Source organism: Triticum aestivum, chromosome 3A, assembly GCF_018294505.1.
Source record: "Triticum aestivum cultivar Chinese Spring chromosome 3A, IWGSC CS RefSeq v2.1, whole genome shotgun sequence".
Taxonomy (NCBI): Eukaryota; Viridiplantae; Streptophyta; class Magnoliopsida; order Poales; family Poaceae; genus Triticum; species Triticum aestivum.
The window spans coordinates 488854636-488879009 of NC_057800.1; positions in this window are offsets into that span (position 1 = coordinate 488854636).

Below are 24374 nucleotides of genomic sequence, written 5' to 3' on the forward strand. Positions count from 1 at the left end.
CGATTACAATTGGAGGTTTTGAATTTCCTCTTCCTACTATCAAAAAGAAATATGATATACTTATTATAGGGGATGTGCATATCCCCGTTGAGGTAACTTAGTGTTATTCGAAATTTCTCCGGTTTCATGATTATCGGAATGAGTTTGTTAACAAGACTTGATCAACCTTGTTAGTGGATTCTTTTTGATGAGCATGAGATGGATGAAACTCGAAGCACAAACTTCTGTACCCTCTCTATACTTTCTGTTAATTAGTAGAAATAAAGTAAAAATAGTATTTTTCTGTCTGTTTCCTGACTTATCCGTGCAATATAAAAATATCCCAAAAATAAAAGTCCTCAGAATGACATGCCAATTTAATATGTTTTTTTCGGGAATATTTGAGGATTTACTGTGCAAAAATTACCGTGGGAGGAGCTGCCACCTGGCCACGAGGGTGGTGGGCGCGCCCCCCCTCTAGGGCGCGCCCCTGCCTCGTGGGCCCACAGTGGCCCTCCTCCACTTATCCTAGCACCCATCTTCTTCCTCTGTCTCACACAAACCCAAAAAACCAACTCAAGCACGAGTTCCGGCCACTTTTGCTATGATTTTCGATCTCCTTGCTCAAAGCACCTGTCACAAAACTGCTTGGGGAGATTGTTCCTTGGTATGTGACTCCTCCATTTGTCCAATTAGTTTTTGTTCTAGTGCTTTATTCTTTGCAAATTTGTGCTGCATAGGTGACCATGTTCTTGAGCTTGCATGTCAAATTTATATGGTTCCAAGTAGTTCTAATGCTTGATATAGGCTCTAGGCACTTGTAGGAGTAGTTGCTATCAATATTATTGAGTTTGGTTTACTTTTATTTTGAAGTTACTAAAAATTTCAGAATTTTTCAGAGAAAAACAATATGCTTAGGAAGATGTTCCAAGGTGGTTCTTCTAAGAAGCAAGGACCCAGAATTGCTATGCGTGATGCTGACGAGGATCCACCAAGAGACGCTCCAGTACGGCCTTGCGAATGGCCGTCGGAAAATTTTATGGACCGTGCGGGAATTAAAGAAGAATTCAAAGCATATTTGCGCAATGCCGGTCTTGAGGATTTTGAGGCTAACAAATGCCCCCAGTATCATGATCTCACAAGTTCATTTGTGAGGAGGTTTGAGTATTCATCTTCGCGTAATTCTCCTTCAGTCATGTTTGATCTCTATGACAAATCTTATACCATGGACTAAGAGGATTTCACTTCTCCTTGCAAACTTCCATCATGGGGCAGTGTTAGGGATCCCCCTAAATCTGAATTTAGAAACTTTCTTACTAGTATAACTATGGGGGGATCTTGAGATATAACGCATGCTACCGTAGGGAGCATTCACTTTCCTGCTATACATTATTTTGCTCTCTTCATCGGTAGATGCATAAATGCTAAGGATGAAGCATGTCACATGTGTGTCCCTGATCTTAGCATTCTTAGGAGTGCTGTGTTAGGAGACCAATCTTATCATATGGGAGCCATTGTAGCTTGTAGGTTGCATCATAATAGACATAATGGAGATTTCTTTGGAGGAATTTATGCAACCCGCTTAGCTCATTTTCTTGAGGTAGACATTTGTGAGGGTGATACAAAGTTGCCTCCTGCATATTTAGATTATAACTCTATGGCTTCGCACCAGTTTGTCGAGAGGCCTGAATCACCTCTCTTATATCGTTTAATTTTTGATAAACGACGTGTTTTTCGTATTACTCTCCCTGCTCCTGCTTTCTTTGATTCACAAACAAAAAGAAGATATGTTATTACTAGAGACGAGGCAGAAGAGTATGAGAGGAGAGCGGAGGCAGCTCGACTCCACGCTGCAGCTCAGCAGGCGATAACCGCTGCACATCAGTGTTATCCCAACTATTCTTCCTCATCGCAGTACGACCCCAACTATTATTATGGATATCCGCCAGGCCAGCCGTGGCCATAGACCAACTTAGGACAAAAGCCTAAGCTTGGGGGAGTACGTATTTCTCACCTACATTACATTTATGTTTACACACACTCATTGCTAGATGTCGGTGCTCATACTTTTTCATTGTAATATCAATGCTAGTTTATTTTCTTTTTCCTACTTTCTTGTTGTGTGTTTGTTAAACCTTAAGAAAAAAAATAGTAGTAGTTTATTTTTCTGCTGTAGTAGTAATAACTAAAAAGAAAACCCAAAAATATTTCCCGTTCTTCTTTTGCTTGTTGGGAGCTTTCCCGTGTAAATAGTTTTATTTATTTTCTTTTCTTTGGGGGTCAGTACGAGAAGACCATAATTAAATTCTTGAAGTGGCTCTTATATGCATTATTGTTGATTTAACCAAGAGCTCATATTGCTTTGTCTTCTCCTGTTTATTGAATGCTCGCAGATTCCAGCTTAGTCCAAGGCACGTGCACTCTTATTATTATTCACACCGTTCGGTCATGCAAGTGAAAGGCAATTATGATGATATAGGATGGACTGACTGAGATGAGAAAAGCTGGTATGAACTCGACCTCTTTTGTTTTTGTAAATATGATGGGTCCCTCATTCTTGATTCAGATTATTATGAATAAACATGTTTGCAATGACAATTAGATATCATAGTTGCTTGTGCCATGCTTGATTAGCTATGAGTTATAATGGTTTACCTTGTGTGCCAACATGCTATTGAGATGATTATGATGTGGTATGATGGGGTGGTATCCTCCTTTGAATGATTTAAGTGACTTGACTTGGCACATGTTCACGCATGTAGTTGAAACAAATCAACATAGCCTTCACAATATTTATGTTCATGGTGCATTATATCCTACTCATGCTTGCATCCAATGTTTATTAATTTTAATGCATGTACATGGCTGTTGTCGCTCTCTAATTGGTCGCTTCCCAGTCTTTTGCTAGCCTTCACTTGTACTAAGCGGGAATACTACTTGTGCATCCAATCCCTTAAACCCCAAAGTTATTCCAGATGAGTCCACTATACCTTCCTATATGCGGTATCTACCTGCCGTTCCAAGTAAATTTGTATGTGCCAAACTCTAAACCTTCAAATAAACATTATGTTTTGTATGCTCGAATAGCTCATGTATCAACTAAGGCTGTCCTTATCTTCCGTGTTAGGCGGGTTATTCTCAAGAGGAGTGGACTCCGCTCCTCACTCACGAGAAAATGGCTGGTCACCGGGATGCCCAGTCCCATGCTTTATGCAAACTAAATCAAAATTAGTTGCAAACAAAACTCCCCTGGGACCTGATGTATGTTGGAGGCACTCGTTGTTTCGAGCAAGCCATGGATTGATGCTTGTTGGTGGAGGGGGAGTATAAACTTTACCATTCTGTTTGGGAACCGCCTATAATGTGTGTAGCATGGGAGATATCGCCATCTCTTGGTTGTTATGTTGACAATTAAAGTATACCGCTCAAAATACAATTTATCTCTATTTCAAAACCGAGCTCTGGCACCTCTACAAATCTCTGCTTCCCTCTGCGAAGGGCCTATCCATTTACTTTTATGTTGAGTCATCACCCTCTTATTAAAAAGCACTAGCTAGAGAGCACATCTGTCATTTGCATTCGTCACTATTAATCTATGTTGGGTGTGACTATGATTGGATCTCTTTTACCATGAATTACAATGTCTAGTCAGTCCTTGATCTTTAAAGGTGCTCTGCATTTATGTTTTGCGGTCTTAGAAAGGGCTAGCAAGATACCATCTTGTTATATCATATTATGATTGTTTTGAGAAAGTGTTGTCATCTGAGATTTATTATTATGACTTGCTAGTTGATTATGCTATTGATATCAGTAATTATGAGACCTAAAAATTATTGCAAATGTGGTTAGTTATGATCTATGCTGAAAACTTGAGGCTTGACATAGTTACAACAACAAGAGCAAACAGAGTTTGTAAAAGTTTTTCTTTCTTTCTTTCAGTTTGTCAACTGAATTGCTTGAGTACAAGCAAGGGTTTAAGCTTGGGGGAGTTGATACATCTCCGTCGTATCTACTTTTCCAAACACTTTTGCCCTTGTTTTGGACTCTAACTTGTATGATTTGAATGGAACTAACCCGGACTGACGCTGTTTTCAGCAGAATTGCCATGATGTTGTTTTATGTGCAGAAAACAAATATTCTCGGAATGACCTGAAACTCCATGGAACATCTTAGAAAAAATAATAAAAAAATCCTCGCCAAAGATGAAGATCAGGGGGCCCACACCCTTCTCACGAGGGTGGGGGGCGTTCCCCCCTAGGGTGCGCCCCCTACCTCGTGGGCCCCCTGGATGCCCTCCGATGCCAACTCCAACTCTATATATTTGCTTTCGGAGAGAAAAAAATCAGAGAGAAGAAATCATCACGTTTTACGACACGAAGCCGCCGCCAAGCCCTAAAACCTCTCGGGAGGGCTGATCTGGAGTCGGTTCGGGGCTCCGGAGAGGGGGATTCGTCGCCGTCGTCATCATCAACCATCCTCCATCACCAATTTCATGATGCTCACCACTGTGCGTGAGTAATTCCATCGTAGGCTTGCTGGACGGTGATGGGTTGGATGAGATTTATCATGTAATCGAGTTAGTTTTGTTAGGGTTTGATCCCTAGTATCCACTATGTTCTGAGATCGATGTTGCTATGACTTTGCTATGCTTAATGCTTGTCACTAGGGCCCGAGTGCCATGATTTCAGATTTGAACCTATTATGTTTTCATGAATATATGTGAGTTCTTGATCCTATCTTGCAAGTCTATAGTCACCTACTATGTGTTATGATCCGGCAACCCCAAAGTGACAATAATCGGTACCACTCCCGGTGATGACCATAGTTTGAGGAGTTCATGTATTCACTATGTGCTAATGCTTTGTTACAGTTCTCTATTAAAAGGAGGCCTTAATATCCCTTAGTTTCCAATAGGACCCCGCTGCCACGGGAGGGTAGGACAAAAGATATCATGCAAGTTCTTTTCCATAAGCACGTATGACTATATACGGAATACATGCCTACATTACATTGATGAATTGGAGCTAGTTCTGTGTCACCCTATGTTATGACTGTTACATGATGAACCGTATCCGGCATAATTATCCATCATTGATCCGGTGCCTACGAGTTTTCCATATACTGGTTCTCGCTTATTTACTTTTCCGCTGCTACTATTACAATCACTACAAAATACCAAAAATATTACTTTTGCTGTCTTTACTTTTTGTAACACCCTCGATGCGACTATATCTCCCACGTGTCGAGGCACGACTTAGAGGCATAATCGCATTGAAGGCATATGTCGCAAGTTAGGCAATCTTCACAACATCCCATGTAACATAGATAATAAAAGGGGAGATAACATAGTTGGCTTACACTCGTCACGTCAATCAAGTACATACATAACATTACATCATCCAAACACTCATGGCCCGACTACGGTGCCAAAATAAAAGATAACCCAACATGCGACACGGTCCCGTTCACCCCCAACTGGGCACCACTACTGATCATCAGGAAAAGAAACATAGATTCGTTGAGAGTCCTCGTCGAACTCCCACTTGAGCTCAAGCGCGTCACCTGGAGCGGAATCATCAGACCCTGCATCTGGTGTAATAGTAATCTGTGAGCCACAGGGACTCAGCAATCTCGCACCCTCGCGATCAAGACTATTTAAGCTTATGGGTAAGGCAAGGTAAATATGTGGAGCTGCAGCAAGCGACTAGCAAATATGGTGGCTATCCTGTTCGCAAAAGAGAGCGAGAAGAGAAGGCAAAGTGCGGTCGAATAACTAAAGGGCAAACCTGCGGCAAGCATTACTCCAACACCGTGTCCACTTCCCGGACTCCGCCGAGAAGAGGCCATCACGGTAACACACTCAGTTGATTCATTTTAGTTAAGTTAAGGTTCAAGTTATCTACAACCGGACATTAAAAAATTCCCATCTGCCCATAACCGCGGACACGGCTTTCGAAAATTCAAATCCCTGCAGGGGAGTCCCAACTTATCCCATGACAGGCTCTCACGGTCAATGAAGGAATAGACCTCCTCCCGAGACGTTCCGATCAGACTCGGTACCTCGGTTCTTCAAGACACTTCGACAGGTTAAAACAAGACCAACAACACCGCCCGAATGTGCCGACAAATCCCGATAGGAGCTGCACATATCTCTTTCTCAGGGCACACTCAGATGAACACTACATACAACTAAAACCAACCCTCGAGTTGCCCCGAGGTGGCGCTGCAAGTGGCTCTATTTGGACCAACACTCAGAGGAGCACTGGCCCGGGGGGGTTTAAATAAGATGACCCTCGGGGTCCGGAAACCCAAGGGAAAAAGAGGCTAGGCGGCAAATGGTAAAACCAAGGTTGGGCATTGCTGGAAAATCTTTAATCAAGGCGAACTATCAAGGGGTTCCCATTATAACCCAACCGCGTAAGGAACGCAAAATCTGGGAACATAACACCGATATGACGGAAACTAGGGCGGCAAGAGTGGAACAAAACACTAGGCGAGAGGCCGATCCTTCCACCCTTTACCAAGTATATAGATGCATTAAGATAACAAGATAATATAATGATATCCCAACAAGTAAATAAATGTTCCAACAAGGAACGGCCTCCAATCTTCACCTGCAACTAGCAATGCTATAAGAGGGGCTGAGCAAAATGGTAACATAGCCAAACAACGGTTTGCTAGGACAAGGTGGGTTAGAGGTTTGACATGGCAATTTGGGAGGCTTGAAAGCAAGTGGTAGGCATCGTAGCATTGGCATAGCAAAAGAGCGAGCAATCTAGCATAGCAAAAATAGTAGTGATTTCGAGGGTATGATCATCTTGCCTGCAAAGTGGTCAGAGTTGACTGGATCCTCGAAAGCAAACTCAACGGGCTCCTTGTTAGCGAACTCGTCTCTCGGCTCTACCCAAACAAGACAAACAAGCAACAAGGATACAATCAACCACGTGCAAGGATCAAACAATATGATGCAAGGATGGTATGCTATGCGGGATGCGATGCGGGATGCATATGCAAGATTTGACAAGGGATGCATGAACCTGGCCTCAACTTGGGAATCCAAGTGTGCCACTAGAAAGATGAGATGAAATCGCTTGAAAACGATATAAAGAACGCCGGAATTGGAGTTACGGTTTGGAAATGGCAAGCGATTCAAAAATGACACCGGTCTGCGGTTTATAGCAAGTAGCCATCTAAATGTAATGAGATGAACAAGCTACAGCACCCAAACATGGCAACAAAATGCATGGCAGGGATGCATTCAAGATTCTTAACAAAAGTCTAGCACTGAGCTACGGCCAAATCATCCATTAACAGGTTCAAACAAGCATGGCAAAAATGCATATGGTAAACAGATCTCAGACTTAGTGAAATTAACACTTGTCTGGAATTTCAGATCAGATAGCACTCTTCGGAGCATCAAAACTACATGCTACATGACCTGAACATGGCAAAGTAAAGCATGGCATGGAGCTACTCAAAGAGCTTAACAAAAGTCCCTTAGTGACCTTGAGCCAAAAGGGATCATAAAATACAATTGCAAGCATGTGAACATGGCAAAAACATAACCAGTTCTCAGACTTAGTGAAAACTGGAGCATGCTGAAAACAGATATCAAGTAGGCATGTTTACGAGCTCGATGCACTCACTACGGAGCAAGTCATGACAAACTAAGCGTACACCCATCAAGAATACACAAAATACAAGCTATACATGGCAAGCACAATAACATAGCATGCACGGATCAACTACAACATCATCGGCAAAATCGCTAACAAGTAGACAACCTGCCCAGATTCACAAAGTAGCAAAAGTAGAGCTCGATTGACTCAAGCCAGGGTGCTCCATAATTGCAAACAAAGACATGGATGGATATAGCACTACAAGATTAACAAAACATCCTTACTGATCATCCTCAAACGAGGCACGGATCACTAGGAAACAACATGAACATATGGCCATATGAGATAAACAGGTCAAGGACTTAGTGGAAATGCCAAGTCCCTGAAATCAGCATTACCAAGTGCCTCACTTTGCAAGCTTGTGCTAGTCACCACACACATCACAAAAATACATGGGTTGCACCTCTGGAAAGATGGCAAAACCCTTAACAAAACATATGTAGAGCTCATGGGCATATCAAGCACACAATAATCATGGCAAAAATGACAAATATCTAAACAAAGCAGCAGATCTGGCAATTATCTCAAGTAGCCCTCTTCTAACAGAATTTTGGGCATCAAGATGAACTCAAATGAAAATGATGCAATGAAATGAAATGATGTACTCTCTGAGTTGAACATTTTGATATGCTATATGCCAAAAACGGAGCTACGGGTGCGGAGTTATAGCATGATGAACAGGAGCACATGAACTAGGGTTTCGGGCAAAAAGTCAACCCGATCCGGATCTAGATCCAGCCGGCACGGATCCCGAGGATCATCGGAGTTCCTGTTCACCGGAGTGGACGAGCTCGCCGGAGACGTAGGAGGCCGCCGGAGGAGGGGGAGACGGCCGAGCGGCGGTGATGATGGCGGTGGCCGGCGATGGCGATGGCGGTGGAGGCCGGGCGGCGAGGCGCGACCGGGGGCGGCAGCTCGGCTTGGCGGTGGAGCGGACCGGGAGGCGGTGCGGCGGCCGATGTTGCGGTCCACGGTGGCGTGGCGGCGCCGGCCGGCAAGGGGAGCGGCGCGGGCGAGGAGAAGGGCGGTGGTGGTAATGGGCTCGCGGGGGCCCGACTTGGGCCTCCCGGGCCGGAGCGGTGGGAGGCGGCGCAGGGGCCACATGGCAGCTTCTGAGTGGTGGCGGCGATGTGTCCGGCGGCCGGCGGACGTGTCCGGCCGCGCGGAGAGGAGCGGGGCTAGGGTTAGGGGTGGAATGACCCGAAAATTTCGGGGGAGATGCTATTTTATAGGTAGAGGGAGCTAGGAGAGTCCAAATGAGGTGCGGTTTTCGGCCACGCGATCGTGATCGAATGCTCTATATGATGGAGAGGGTTGAGGTGGGTTTTGGGCCAACTTGGAGGGGTGTTGGGCTGCAACACACACGAGGCCTTTTTGGTCCCTTGGTTAACCGTTGGAGTATCAAACTAAGTCCAAATGGTATGAAACTTGACAGGCGGTCTACCGGTAGTAAACCAAGGCCGCTTGGCAAGTCTCGGTCCAGTCCGGAAATGTTTAATCCCCACACATGAAAGAAAGGTAGAAAAGACCATCGGAGGAGAACGAAGCGCCGGAATGCAAAACGGACAACGGGGAAAATGTTCGAATGCATGAGATGAACACGTATGCAAATGCAATGCACATGATGACATGATATGAGATGCATGACAACGATAACAACACACGGAGACAAAAACCTGAACCCGAGAAAATAAAATAACTTAACGCCGGAAACGGCAAGAGTTGGAGTACAAATTGGGAAAGTCATATCCGGGGTGTTACACTTTTGTTGCCGATACCATCACTATCATATTACATTGCTACTAAGTTTCCAGGTGTGGTTGAATTGACAACTCAGTTGCTAATACTTGAGAATATTCTTTGGCTCCCCTTGTGTCAAATCAATAAATTTGCGTTAAATACTCTACCCTCGAAAGCTGTTGCGATCCCCTATACTTGTGGGTTATCACTCACCATCATAGAAGGATGATCAAGTCTCCTAAAACCTCAAATCTGTAGCCAAACTCATCCTCTTGAATCTATATTCATACTCACAGTTTTGATTTTGCAGGTCATAGATCTGGGCTTGGAGGTGCTCGATTTTCTCATGAAGCTTGAAGATGGCCTCCCCAATGTCCTTGACGTCCAGCTTGTGCTTGTTGGTGAACTCCGTGATCATAATGTAATTGGAATCGAGTCCACGCTCCACCATCTCCTGACACTTGAAAACTTCCGGTCTTCCTTGGTCCCTCAACATCGCGGATGTGCAACAACCCCTCACGCATCTCAATGGTTTGAGGGTGTTGCAGCACTTCCGCGAGGTAGGGGTTGATGACCTTCTCGAAGAACTGGTCCTTGGGGGCACTTCAAGACGACATGACGACCTGGATCTGTCACAAAGACAGCTCGAAACAAAGACATGAGATTTTTGCATGATACGGTGGTCAAAACCTTCGGGGTGTTATATAATGAATTTTTACCGACCAAAATACGTGTCGTGTAAGAAAACGGAGTCCGGAGAGCACACGAGGTGCCCACGAGGTAGGGGGGCGCGCCCGGGGGGGGGGGGTAGGGCACGCCCTCCGCCCTCATGGAGCCCTCGTGTCCTTCCCAGACTGCTTCTTATTTATCTATTTTTCTAAATATTCCAAAACGGAAGAAAATTGTCATTAGAAATGTTTTGGAGTCGGTTTACTTACCGTACCACATACCTATTCCTTTTCGGAGTCTGAAACGTTCCGGAAAGTGTCCCTTATGTATTCCTCCGGGGTTACGGTTTCAATAACATTGGTTTCAACATTTATAGGATTACATGAGATATAATGTTTAATTCTTTGACCGTTCACCACCTTCGGATTTGTGCCTTCGAAGTTGTTGATTTTTATGGCACCAGAACGATAAACTTCCTCGATAACGTAAGGACCTTCCCATTTAGAGAGAAGTTTTCCTGCAAAAAATCTTAAACGAGAGTTGTATAGCAATACATAATCACCTATATTAAACTCACGCTTTTGTGTTCTTTTGTCATGCCATCTTTTAACTTTTTCTTTAAATAATTTGGCATTCTCATAGGCTTGGGTTCTCCATTCATCAAGTGAGCTAATGTGAAATAACCTTTTCTCACCGGCAAGTTTGAAATCATAATTGAGCTCTTTAATAGCCCAATAAGCCTTATGTTCTAGTTCGAGAGGTAAGTGACATGCTTTTCCATAAACCATTTTATACGAAGACATACCCATATGATTTTTATATGCAGTTCTATAGGCCCATAATGCATCATCAAGTTTCTTGGACCAATTCTTTCTAGATCTATTAACAGTCTTTTGCAAAATTAATTTGAGTTCTCTATTGCTCAATTCTACTTAACCGCTAGACTGTGGGTGATAAGGAGATGCAATTCTATGATTAACATCATATTTAGCAAGCATTTTACGGAAAGCACCATGAATAAAATGTAAACCACCATCAGTCATTAAATATCTAGGGACTCCAAACCTCGGAAAAATAACTTCTTTAAGCATCTTAATAGAGGTGTTATGATCAGCACTACTAGTTGGAATAGCTTATACCCACTTAGTAACGTAATCAACACCAACTAAAATATGTGTGTATCCATTGGAGGCAGGAAAAGGTCCCATATAATCAAAGCCCCAAACATCAAATGGTTCAATAACAAGTGAATAATTCATAGGCATTTCTTGACGTCTACTAATATTACCAATTCTTTGACATTCATCACAAGACAAGACAAACTTACGGGCATCCTTGAAGAGAGTAGGCTAATAAAAACCGGATTGCAATACCTTATGTGCAGTTCTATCTCCAGCGTGGTGTCCTCCATAAGCTTCGGAGTGACACTTGCGTAGGATCTGTTCCTGTTCATGATAAGGTACACAACGTCTAATAACACCATCTAATCCTTCTTTATAAAGATGTGTATCATCCCAGAAGTAATGTATTAAATCATATAAAAACTTTTTCTTTTGCTGGTATGTGAAACTAGGTGGTATAAATTTAGCAACAATATACTCCCTCCGTTCCTTTATATAAGGTGTATTTGTTTTTTGATAAAATTCCAGAATGTAAGGTGCATTTCTTCTAATTCCTCATAATTCCCTTATTAGCCCTCCAGAAAAAGGGAAAGTATCTTTCTCCTGATTGTCTGTATCTCTCCTTGTAGTAAAAGAAGGAAAGTATTTCTCTGTCGATTGCATGTATCTCATACTTTCCTCGACTAACTGATTTACTTGCCACTAACAAATAAATATGCCAAGGGTAATTTTGTCCTAACATGTCTATAATTTCATGCCTTGGTCACCATGCCGAAAATAATACACCTTACATAAAGGAACGGAGGGAGTAATTAGCATAATCAACATACCATGGAGCAGTACGAGAAGCATTTATGACATTTAATGGTTCATCAGGAAAGCTGTCATCAATAGGTAGTGGGTCATCAAGAACATTCTCTAGCCTAGACAAGTTGTCTGCAACGGGTTCTCAGCTCCCTTTCTATCAGTAATATGCAAATCAAATTCTTGTAGCAAGAGAACCCATCTAATAAGTCTAGGTTTAGCATCTTTCTTTTCCATAAGATATTTAATAGCAGCATGATCCATGTGAATAGTTACTTTAGAATCAACAATATAAGGTCTGAACTTATCACAAGCAAATACAACTGCTAAGAATTCTTTTTCAGTAGTAGCATAATTTCTCTGAGCATTGTCTAGAGTTTTACTAGCATATTGAATAACATTTAATTTCTTATCAACTCTTTGCCCTAGAATAGCACCTACAACATAATCACTAGCATCACACATAATTTCAAAGGGTAAAGTCCAATCAGGTGGCTGAACAATAGGTGCAGAGATCAATGATTTCTTAAGTATTTCAAATGCTTTTACGCAGTCATCATAAAAAACAAATGGTATATCTTTTTGTAATAAATTAGTCAGAGGCCGAGAAATTTTTGATAAGTCCTTAATGAACCTCCTATAAAAACTGGCGTGACCAGGGAAACTTCTTATACCTTTGACGTCCTTGGGACATGGCATCTTTTCAATAGCATCAACCTTAGCTTTATCAACTTCAATACCTCTTTCAGAAACTTTATGCCCCGAGACGATACCTTCATTAACCATAAAGTGGCACTTCTCCCAATTCAAGACAAGGTTAGTTTCTTCACATCTCTGCAAAACTCGATCAAGGTTGCTTAAGAAATCATCAAAAGAGGATCCATAGACGGAGAAATCGTCCATGAAAACCCCACGAATTTTTTCACAAATGTCAGAGAATATATCCATCATGCATCTTTGAAAGGTAGCAGGTGCATTACACAAACCAAAAGGCATACTTCTATAAGCAAAAGTCCCGAACGGGCAGGTAAAAGTGGTCTTAGATTGATCATCAGCTGACATAGGTATTTGAGAGAAACCAGAATAACCATCTAGAAAGCAAAAATGTGTATGTTTGGATAATCTTTCTAGCATTTGATCAATAAAAGGTAAGGGGTAATGATCCTTTTTAGTAGCCTTATTTAATTTGTGGAAATCAATTACCATCCTATAACCTGTAGTAATTCTTTGCGGAATCAATTCATCTTTATCATTAGGAACGACAGTAATACCTCCCTTTTTAGGGACACAACGGACATGACTTACCCACTGACTATCAGCAACGGGATAAATTATACCTGCCTCAAGGAGCTTTTGTATTTCCTTTCTTACCACTTCTTTCATCTTAGGATTCAGCCGTCGTTGGTGATCACGAACTGGTTTGGCATCTTTCTCCAAATTTATTTTGTGTTGACATAGTGTGGGACTAATACCCTTAAGATCATCGAGAGTATATCCAATAGCAGCACGATGCTTCTTCAGAGTTTTCAATAATCTCTCTTCTTCATGCTCTGAAAGGTTAGCACTAATAATAACAGGATATATCTTTTTCTCATCAAGATAAGCATATTTATGAGTATCAGGTAACGGTTTGAGCTCAAACACGTGATCACCCTTGGGTGGAGGAGGATCCCCTAGGATTTCAACAGGCAAATTGTGTTTCAGGATGGGTTCCTGTTTAAAGAATACTTCATCTATTTCCCTTCTTTCATTCATAAACATATCATTTTCATGGTCTAGCAAATATTGTTCTAAAGGATCACTAGGAGGTATGGCAATAGAAGAAAGACCAATAATTTCATCTTTACTAGGCAATTCCTCTTCACGGTGTTGTCTACAAAATTTAGAAAAGTTGAACTCGTGAGACATATCACCTAAACCAACGGTAATAATATCATTCTTGCAGTCTATCCTTGCATTAATAGTGTTTAAGAAGGGTCTACCAAATATAATGGGACAAAAGCTATCTTGTGGGGAACCAAGAACAAGAAAATCAGCAGGATATTTAGTTTTCCCACACAAGACTTCAACATATCTAACAATTCCCATTGGTGAAATAGTGTCTCTATTGGCAAGTTTAATTGTGACATCAATATCTTCTAACTCAGCAGGTGCAATATCATGCATAATTTCTTTGTATAAGTCAATAGGTATTGCACTAGCACTAGCACCCATATCACACAAGCCATGATAACAATGATCTCCTATTTTAACAGAAATAACAGGCATGCCTACTACATGTCTATGTTTCTTTAGCACAAGGTTTAGCAATTCTTGCAGTTTCATCATAGAAATAAATAACATGCCCATCAATATTATCAGCCAAGAGATCCTTAACAATAGCAATATTAGGTTCAACTTTAACTTGCTCAGGAGGTGTATAGGTTATAATATTGCTTTTACGAACCACAGTTGAAGCTTTAGCATGATCTTTTATCCTAACAGGAAAAGGTGGCTTCTAAACATAAGCAGTAGGAACAATAGGATCATTATAAGTGACAGTCTTTTCTTCAACTTTAATAGGTGCAACTACTTTTACTTCTATGGGAGGATGATATTTAAACCACTTCTCCCTAGGGAGATCAACATGAGTAGCAAAAGATTCACAGAAAGAAGCTACTATTTCAGAGTCAAGTCCATATTTAGTGCTTAATTTACGGAAAACATCGGTATCCATAAAAGATTTAACATAATCAAACTTAGGTGTCATACCTGACTCCTTACCTTCGTCGAGGTCCCAATATTCAGAGTTGCGTTTAATTCTTTCCAATAAATCCCATTTGAATTCAATAGTCTTCATCATAAAAGAGCCAGCACAAGAAGTATCAAGCATGGTGCGATTGTTATGAGAAAGCCGAGCATATAAATTTTGAATAATTATTTCTCTTGAGAGCTCATGATTGGGGCATGAATATAACATTGACTTAAGGCTCCCCCAAGCTTGAGCGATGCTTTCTCCTTCACGAGGCCAAAAATTATATATATAATTGTGAACACGATGAACAAGATGCATATGATAAAACTTCTGATGAAATTCCAATTTCAATCGTTTCTAGTTCCATGATCCCATATCATCACATAGCCTATACCATGTCAATGCATCTCCCTTCAAAGATAAAGGCAAGACCTCCTTCTTTATAAGATCATCGGGCACACCTGCAAGCTTAAATAATCCACAAACTTCATCCATATATATTAGGTGCTCATCAGGATGCATTGTTCTGTCTCCTGTAAAAGGATTAGCTAGCAGTTTTTCTATCATACCCGAAGGAATCTCAAAGTAGACATTTTCATTTTCAGTAGGCTCAGTAGGTTGACGAGCAACTCTTGGCTCTACTGGTCGGGGTGAAGATACCCTTAACAAGCCCCTCAGAGGATTACTTTCCATAGTAACAAGTGACAGTAAATTTCAGCACACTATATAAACTTTTTCCTTACCAAATTCCACCTACCAAAGGCGCTTCGCTCCCCGGCAACGGCGCCAGAAAAGGGTCTTGATGACCCACAAGTATAGGTGATCTATCGTAGTCCTTTCGATAAGTAAGAGTGTCGAACCCAACGAGGAGCAGAAGGAAATGATAAGCGGTTTTCAGCAAGGTATTCTCTGCAAGCACTGAAATTATAGGTAACAGATAGTTTTGTGATAAGATAATTGGTAACGAGCAAAAAGTAAAAAAAGTAAATAAAGTGCAACAAGGTGGCCCAATCCTTTTTGTAGCAAAGGACAAGCCTGAACAAACTCTTATATGATGTAAAGCGCTCCCGAGGACACATGGGAATATCGTCAAGCTAGGTTTCATCACGATCATATGATTCACATTCGGTACTTTGATAATTTGGTATGTGGGTGGACCGGTGCTTGGATACTGCCCTTACTTGGACAAGCATCCCACTTATGATTAACTTCTATTGCAAGCACCCGCAACTACAACAAAAGTATTAAGGTAAACCTAATCATAGCATGAAACATATGGATCCAAATCAGCCCCTTACGAAGCAACACATAAACTAGAGTTTAAGCTTCTGTCACTCTAGAAACCCATCATCTACTTATGACTTCCCAATGCCTTCCTCCAGGCCCAAATAATGGTGAAGTGTCATGTAGTCGATGTTCACATAACACCACTAGAGGAGAGACAACATACATCTCATCAAAATATCAAATGAATACACAATTCACGTGACTACTAATAGCAAGACTTCTCCCATGTCCTCAGGAACAAACGTAACTACTCACAAAATATATTCATGTTCATAATCAGAGGGGTATTAATGTGCATATAGGATCTGAACATATGATCTTCCACCAAATAAGCCAACTAGCATCAACTACAAGGAGTAATCAACACTACTAGCAACCCACATGTACCAATCCCAGACTTGGAGACAAGAATTGGATACAAGAGATGAACTAGGGTTTGAGAGGAGATGGTGCTGGTGAAGATGTTGATGGAGATTGACCCCTCCTGATGAGAGGATCGTTGGTGACGACGATGATTTCCCCCTCCCGGAGGGAAGTTTCCTCGGCAGAACAGCTCCGCCGGAGCCCTCGATTGGTTCCACCAAGGTTCCGCCTCGTGGTGGCGGAGTCTCATCCCGAAAGCTGGCTTATGATTTTTTCCTCATCGAAAGACTCCATATAGTAGAAGATGGGCATCGGAGGGCCACCAGGGGACCCACGAGGCAGGGGCGCGCCCAGAGGGGTAGGGCGCGCCCCCAGCCTCGTGGGCAGGGTGTGGCCCCCCTCTAGAACTTCTTGCACTCAGTATTTTTATATATTCTGAAAATGACTTCCATGAAGTTTCAGGACTTTTGGAGCTGTGCAGAATAGGTCTCTAATATTTGCTCCTTTTCCAGCCCAGAATCCCAGCTGTTGGCATTCTCCATCTTTATGTAAACCTTGTAAAATAAGAGAGAATAGGCATAAGTATTGTGACATAATGTGTAATAACAGCCCATAATGCAATTAATATCGATATAAAAGCATGATGCAAGATGGACGTATCATCCACAAGCTCCTTCGTCTTCAATCTCTCTTTCTCAACAATAGCCTGCAACACACCACTCCTCGTTAGCATTGTAATCATCGATGGACGCACACACAATGTAATGGAGGAAAGGTGAGAGAGTCCGTATAACTAACCGCCATGGCGATCTCCGCGGGCCATGCACGAGGTGTTATCTCAGGATCAGAGCTACTCAGGCGCTTCTTGATCTACGGGAGAGTCTTAGGACAATGTATCAGTCCATCACCAATGGCTAGAGAGCCATGGGACCTCCCGCCACCAGATATCATCACCAACTCTGTATCAAAAGGATCCTGGCTCGGGTTAAAGTCCTCTCCTTTCCTCGCCTTCCCCTCGTGTCTATACTTCACAAGCTTGTGGTGGGAGGTCTTGTTGGTGAAGCTCTCTGGATCATCTAGGTCAGACTCCATGAATGGCTTGGCCTTCTTGTACGGGGCCATATGGGCCATGCCATAGAGGTCGAACAGACCTGGCACAGGCTTCTTGTGGTGGTGCGCCAGAGAGAGAGGAACAAAGTATTAGTTAAGGGCTCAAGCTAGCATGAAGAATGATATTGCTATGTAAATAGGTCATTTTGGAGCTAACTAGCTAAGATTAGTTTAGGTCGTTATTGAGCTATCGAAGGTAGTTATGCCATTTTTTAATTGACTAAAGCATATTAAGTCATTTTATAGAGCTACCTAAGGTTATTATGTCATTTTAGAGCTAAATATGTCATAAATGAACTATCTAGCATGAAGAATGAATTGCATGAATCATGTAGCAAACCACATACCCAGTTATCCCCGTACTCAAACAGGTTGGAGCTCCCTTGATGGTGTGGCACACCTTCCATTTGGTCGCGCTTATCCTTGGCCCTTTAGTGTTCGACTTTCCATTGGGCAGAGCACCACGCATCCACCAACGCCTCCCAACAGTCCATCTTATCCACACACCATCTCGGGGGCACCTAAGTGAGTCAAGAGAAATTTCAACGCTACGCCTACGAATCAAATCAAGAAAACTAAGTTCAAGGCCTTAAGAATAGGTAATTACCTGCATGTACTTCTCCTTACTCAGAAACTTGCCGCGACACTTCTGCTTGCCCCTCTTAATATACTTCGAGGCGTAGTAGTCTCAAACGGCCTGCACCCGAGCCTCATGCCTTAAGTTCTGAAGTAGGCGCTTGCACTCGTTTTCGACAACCATACACGCGGCCTCCTGCTCTCCCTCTAAAACCCTGTAGAAGGTCTGCAATCAAACAAGACAACACTGACTAGTACAATCACTAGGTAGTGTTGATTTTTAATTCCGTAAAGGAGAAATTATCCAAAACTGATGGAACACAATGTCGGCCACCGTCTCGCACAAGACACCGTCGACCCTCTCCTCCGGCGGGGCCGGGGCAACCGAGTATAGCTCCCAGGTCAGTGCTAGTTGTGGAACCTGACCCTCACCGGGCAACGTAACCCACCCAGGGAAGTGTTGCCGGCAAAGCACACCAAGGACCTGGTTGGGCCTACGAGAACCAAGGGGGTGTACCCAGCCCCTGCAGTATAACAAGGCCAACGCATTAGATATTAATTTGAAGGAACATGAAGGCAAAAGGTTAAAAAATAGTAAATGCACTTACTTCAACCCTTTAGGCACAATCAACCACCTTTGGTCGGGGGTCATCAGCACGGGCGGGAGCTTTGTAGCGCCACGCTTGTAGACCTTCTTGCCCTTCTCAACCAGCTCGTCGTCGCTGTAGCTATCATCTGAAAAGGTGTCCTCGCTACCATCCTCCGAGCCACTAGCCTCCAGAGTCTCGTGAGCTGAATACCCCGTGACCGGAGTCTTCTGGGACGAAGACCTCGTGACCGGGGTCTTCTGGGATGAAGACCCCGTGACCAAAGTCTTCTGAGACAAAGACTCTGGGACCGGACTCACGTGGGGTGAAGGATCGACGACCCGAGTCTAGTCGGGGGAAGGATCAGTGACCGGAGGCTCATGGACCGGAGTCCAAGACGGGTCCATGTTAGACGGAGCACTCCTATGGTCAGGTGAATCAGCTGAGGATGGCTGCGAGGAAGGCGTAACAGCCTTCCTACCTCTCCTGTTGCCATGTCCACCTCTAGCAGGCTTCTTCGTCCTCCCCCGACCTCTCCCAGCCGAAGAAGAAGCGCCTGCCGCAGTTGTCTGCATACTGTCTAGCAGCGCTCTCCGTAGGGGCTGGGCTGGAATAATGGAACCACCCCTCTGAGTAGCGCTCGCAGGAGGATCGGGGCGCTCTGGAACCACCCCACCATCCTGTCAACACTTGCAATGACAAAAAGTAAACGAAATTAGTACAACATAAAAAATTTGGATACCTGACATGAACATAATAATATGTATATAATTTAAGTGTATCATAATAAAAATACACCCGATCAACACAAATATATATGGGGTCGGGGTGTGGTGTCAGGGTGTCGGGGTCTCGTGTCAGGGTCGGGGTGTCAGGGTCGTGGTCGGGGTGTGGTGTCAGGGTGTCGGGGGTCGGGGTAAGGGTGGGTGTGGTGTCAGGGTGTCGGTGGTCGAGGTGTCGGGGTGTCGGTGGTCGGGGTCGGGGTCGGGGTGTGGTGTCAGGGTGTCGGGTGTCGGGGTCAGGGTGTCGTGCCGAGGTGTCATGTCGGGGTTGGGGTCGGGGTGTCAGGGTGTCGGGGTCGGGGTCGGGGTGTGGTGTCAGGGTGTCGGTTGGTCGAGGGTCGGGGTCGGGGTGTGGTATCAGGGTGTCGGTGTCGGGGTGTCGGGTGTCGGGGTTCGGGTCGGGGTCGGGGTCGGGGTCTCTTTTTTCCTTTTCTTCTTCTCTTCTTCTTCTCCTCCTCCTCTCCTCTTTCTTCTTCTTCTCCTCTTCTCTTTCTTCTTCTTCTTTTTCTTCTTCTTTCTTCTCCTCCTCCACCTCCTCCTCCTCCTCTTCTTCTTCTTCTTCTCCTTTTTCCTCTTCTTAAACCTAGCACTAATTAACCTAACCTAAAACAAAACAGGAAAAAACTACACCTAAACCTAGCTATTCTTCTTCTCCTCCTCTTCTTCTAATTATTCTTAGTTTTTTTCATGACTAAACATAAACCTAAAACTAAACTAAACCTAAGACCAAACTAAAAGTAATCTAAATTAAACTAAATTAAGAACCAAACTAACAGTAATCTAAACTAAACTAAATCTAAAACAAAACTAAAAGTAATCTAAACAAAAAAACAAAAAAACAAAAAAAGGAGAAGAGGGCTGCGGCCGGGGCTCACCTGTGCGGCAGGCCCAGGGGCGCCGGGCGGCGGGGTTGCTCGGAGGCGGAGGGGTGCTGGACGAGCATAGGGGGCGCCGGGAGGTGGTGGCGACGGGGCCGCAGGGCTTCGGGGCGGCGCTGGCCGGGCGGAGGGGGCGCCGGGCGGTGGTGGCGACGAGGCCGCAGGGCTCCAGGGCGGCGGGGTGGTGCTGCGGCGGGGTGGGGCGGCGGTGGCGGGGCGGCGCTGGCCTGGCAGAGGGGGCGCCGGGCAGTGGTGGCGATGGGGCCGCAGGGCTCCGGGGCGGCGAGGTGGTGCTGCAACGGGGTGGGGTGGCGGCAGCGTCCGGGCGGCGGCGGTGTTCGACGGCGGCGTTGCGGGCGCGGGCGTGGTTGAGTTGGGAGAGAGGGGAGAGAGAGGGGGTGGGGCCGGAGAGACAGAGAGCGAGCATAGGAGGGGGAGACGGCCGTTAGCTGGGCCATTTCTTTGCCAGCGGACGGCAAAGGTCCAGAAGGCAGACGACAAAGTCCAAGCAGACGACAAAGAAGCTGACCTAGCCACGCCGTGCACCGTGGGGCCCACCTGGCCCTTTGCCATCTGCCTTCTAGCTCTTTGCCGTCAGCCAGCTGGCGGTAAAGAAAAAGCTGACGGCAAATAGACCTTTTGCCATCTGCCCATTCTTTGCCGTCCGCTATGTGGAAGCGGACGACAAAGAGTTGGCAGACGGCAAATTACCATATTCCAGTAGTGGCTATCACTCCCGACCTGCTGGGGATCCGACCATCTTCATAGGTAAAACCCTTTCTTGCTTCTGCTCGAAAGAGAACTTCTGCCCGTGAGGCCCCGAACACCATGATGCCTCTTCCTAAGGTGAACGCTCGAAGCACCCGCGCCCTGGTATGAACTTTCAAGAGGGCTCCCTGCCAGCCGCTCAGGGTGCCCCTCAACGGACATCCGCCGTGGAGATGGAGCGTGACGCCCCATCCTTAGATAAGTGATTTCATTGATAACGATACATCGGGAGTTTATCTCGGCATCAAATGCTCATTTTAATCTCAAGTGCAGGCGGCCCGCTCAGGCGTCAGAGATCGAGGAAGCGGTCACCCGAGGCACTCCTGCCCCTAGGACCAGTGGCGAGGTCGTACCCACCTCAGGGGATGCTCCCGAAGTGCCTCAAACAAAGACTTCGGAGACCTGTTCGGCCACCACCCCCTGAGTTAGAAAGTGTCTTGAACCATCGGCAGAGGAGGGCTTCTCTAAGGAATCCTGCCTTCCCCAGTGAAGAATTCAACACTCTCAGTTCGGTGGACACCTACCTCGGCGCGACTGATATGTCTCCAGTGTATCTATAATTTTTGATTGTTCCATGATGTTATATTATCATTCTTGGATGTTTTACAATCATTTTATAGCAACTTTATATCATTTTTTGGGACTAACCTATTGAAATAGTGCCGAGTGCCAGTTGCTGTTTTTTGCTTGTTTTTTACTTCACAGAATATCAGTACCAAACGGAGACCAAATAGAGTGAAACTTTTTGGAGATTTTTTCTAGACCAGAAGATACCCATTGGGCCAAAGAAGTACCAGAGGGGAGGCCCGTGGGGAGCACAACCCATCAGGGTGTGCCCAGGGGGTTGTGCCCCCCACGGAGCCCCCTGCACCAGCTCTTCGCCCTATAAATCCCTAAATATTCCAGAAACCCTATGGGTGTTGACGAAACACAATTACAGCCGCCGCAAGTTCCAGAACAGTGAGATTCAATCGAACACCATCACGGAGGGGTTCATCATCCTAATTGGTGCCTCTCCGATGATGCCTGAGTTGTCCACCATAGACCTACGGGTCCATAGGCGGTAGCTAGATGGCTTCCTCTCTCTCTTTTGATTCTCAATACAATGGTCTCTTGGAGATCTATTTGATGTAACGCTTTTTGCGGTGTGTTTGTTGGGATCTGATGAACTTTGAGTTTATGATCAGATCTATATCCATGAATATTATTTGAGTCTTCTTTGATCTCTTATATGCATGATTATTTATAGCCTCGTATTTCTTCTTCGAATCTTTGGTTTAGTTACGCCAACTAGATCAATTTTTCTTGCCATGGGAAGAGGTGCTTTGTGATTGGTTCGATCTTGCGGTGTTCTTTCCCAGTGACAGAAGGGCAGCAAGACACGCATGTATTGTTGCTATTAAGGACAACAAGATGGGGGCTATTCCTACATGAATAGATCTCGTCTACATCATGTCACCGTTCTTATTGCATTACTCCGTTTCTCCATGAACTTAATACACTAGATGCATGCTGGATAGCGGTCGATGTATGGAGTAATAGTAGTAGCTGCTGGCAGGAGTCAGTCTACTAATCTTGGACGTGATGCCTATATATTGATCATTGCCTTGGATATGGTCATAACTATTCTATCTTCTATCAATTGGCCAGCAGTAGTTTGTTTATCGACCGTGTGCTATTTCTTGAGAGAAGCCACTAGTGAAATCTACGGCCCTCGGGTCTATTCTTTATCATATTTGCTTTGAGATCTATTTTTATTCGCATTTGTTTTCAGATCTATTATTCCAGAAACCCCAAAATAACTTCTTGCACTTTTTATTACTTATTTTATTTCGTGTTTTATCAAGATCTATTTATCCAATCTACCACAAATTTTATCCCGTCAACTTGACAATTTCTGGCGTCGTTACTCGAAGAGGGATTGCCATCCCCTCATACGCGTCGGGTTGCAAGTATTTGTTTTTTGTGTGCAGGTACCATTTACATAGTTTTAGTAGTATCTTGTTAAGATTCCGCGACCTCCTTCTCGTTTGCTTGAATTTCTACGTCGGCAGGGCCTGACCGTGCGCATACCTCACCCGCCGTTGGACCGTCCGGATCACCAGGACGGGACCAAGGGGTGAGGGGCTACATGGCCAGTTAGGCTCCTGAGTTGCGATGCTCAGGAGTCCCCCTTGACGCCAAACAACCCGCGAAGAGGAGATGCGAAAGTAGGCCTTAGTGTTCTACGTCGGTAGAGCCCGACCCCGCGCATACCTCAATCGCCGTTGGACCGTCCGGATCACCAGGACGGGACCAAGGGGTGAGGGGCTACGTGGCCAGTTAGGCTCCTGAGTCACGATGCTCAGGAGTCCCCCTTGACGCGCAAACAGACCTTCATACCTGTCCTCGCTGAGGCCCGCTTGGGAGGGGTGTGCGACGACCCGGTCCGAGGGACCTGGCAGGGCGGTGTACGCTAGGTGTGACCTGAGCGTAGCCCCCATGCCCAGCCCCCTCGCGCGACTCTCCTGAGGGGAAAGCACTACGGTGAGGCCGGACACTGAGCCGGATGGCTCCCTGAGGTGAATGCGGCCAAGGGGCCGCCCTCAGTTGTTTATCACCAGCGCGGAGCATAGCGCCTCCGCACTTGCACGAGCATAGCCGCTCCTCAACTGTGTCAACTGCCAGCGCAGAGCATGATGCTTCCACTGGTGCGTGGGTGAGGGCTCCCTCTGAGTGGAGCCCTCGGGGCATGTACAACCCCGCCCTGACACGTGGCTTGCACGGCAGGGCTAGACGAGGTGTGTTTGGGCACTCGTGAGCCAGCGCGGGACTCACGAGGCCCTACCTCAAGGCGGGTTGTGCCTGGTCTTGATTCTTGATGGCTGTGGTGGCCCTACAAGATGGTTAGGCGACCTGCACCGAACGAATCTCCTAAGGCAATCAGATGAGAAGGACAAACACCAACGACCCTAGGAGGTGACATGAACGGGGCCGGCCCGCCAGACAGAGCTCAGTCGTTGGGTTTATCGACGCTGCAGGGACGGACCCGAGCACAGATGTGTGCCTAGTCTTCTCATGTGAAAATCCTAAAGAAAGATGGGCGGCGCGCGGCTCCCGTGGTGGTGGGGCACCGGGTCGCGCGCCCTGGCTTGTCCGTCCGTGATTAGGCCATGCGAGAACAAGGCACCAAGGGCCATGGGAGGTGACGTACACGGGAGCGGGCCCGTGAGCCAGAGCTCAGCCTCTTGGGTTTGGCGACGCTGCAAGGACGGACCCGGGCACAGACGCTGTGCCAGTCCTTAATCATGGGGCAGT